Raw genomic sequence first — 1,409 nt, 5'->3', positions numbered from 1 at the left:
TATATATGTATATATATATATATATATATATATATATGTCGTGCAGTATGTATATATATATATATATATATGTAGTAATATATGTGTATGTATATATATATATATATATATATATATATGTGTGTATATATATATATCTATATTCTATATCTATATATATATATATATATATATATATATATATATGTATATATTATTATTATTGTGTGTGTGTATAGCACAAGTAAATCCAGCTGCAAAACACAAACTCAAAAGAGAAAACTTGCAGAGAAAACCAGTTTAGTAAAAAGCAGAGCTTTCGGGCGTAACCCTTCTTCAATACTAATAGATTCAAACACAAAACTCTAGAAGCTTAAATACAGGTCTAAAATCACATGACCAGCAGCCAAATGAAATCATGTGACAGAAAACAAATTAAAAATTAAAGACATATACATATAAATATATTAAAAGATGTGTAGATACACAGTATAAACTATTTACTTTACAATATTGCGTAGCTTAACTAACACAGGTTTTAAACTGACAGTGCTATTTAAACCAGGATGAGTGTCAGCAGCTAATCTCAATATCCATTCAAATTCTTTGAGCTCAAGGCGGTTGTTGACATCACCACCTCTTTCATTTGGACATAGAGCATCAATCACTCTAAACTTAAATGTATGTGTTTCACCACAAGTTTTAATATGTTTACATAGTGCATTATTGTCACAATTTCTCCTAATTTCAAAATGATGGTCTATAACACGTTCCTTAAGCTTACATATTGTTTTTCCCATGTAAAATGAAATGCATGAGATGCAGGTAGCCAAATAAACCACAAAAGTGGTGTTACAAGTAACTGTAATTTTAAAATTAAATACTTGTCCATTGGCAGGATGAGTGAAAATATCACTACCATTCCCTAAGATGTAAGCACAGGCAACACAGTTAAAGCATGGAAAAGTACCAGTTTTAGCAGCCAATTGTGTATAACAGGGTCTATAAATATCTTTATAACAGAGTAAACTTTTAATTGCCCTCATATTTTTATATGTAAAATGTGGCTTGGTGCCCAATATAGTTTTTAGTTCATCCAATGCCATCAGAATGGGCCAGTTCCTGTTAATAATTTGTCTAATTGAACTTGACCTACCATTAAAAGTTGTGACGTACCTTATTTCATGTTGAGTAATGGTGTTATTACACTGACTATTTGTGAGGCTTGACCTATCTTCCAAAAAAGTTGGTATAAGTGATGTCTGCCTAGCTTCCATTACATCAGATTTAAGCTTGGATAATAAATTCATATCATATCCACTAGAAAAAAAGTCCTCTACCATGTTATCAAGTTGTGAAACAAATGTAGTATTATCAGTAGTTAGTCTACTTGCTCTAATAAATTGAGATTTTGCTACACCTTTAAAGAC

General features: G+C 29.9%; 1 protein-coding gene across 6 annotated transcripts in view; it reads left to right on the top strand.

The window, feature by feature from the left end:
- ADAD1 (adenosine deaminase domain containing 1) overlaps positions 1 to 1,409 on the top strand; it is a 2,301,686-nt gene that overhangs the window by 947,946 nt on the left and 1,352,331 nt on the right. The gene's annotated exons all lie outside the window — the stretch shown is intronic.

This window comes from Protopterus annectens, chromosome 2.part0 (assembly GCF_019279795.1).
Source record: "Protopterus annectens isolate FY-2018-M chromosome 2.part0, PAN1.0, whole genome shotgun sequence".
NCBI classification, from domain to species: domain Eukaryota; kingdom Metazoa; phylum Chordata; order Ceratodontiformes; family Protopteridae; genus Protopterus; species Protopterus annectens.
Note: the sequence above shows the minus strand (reverse complement) of the source record. Positions and strands in the feature narration are given on the sequence as shown.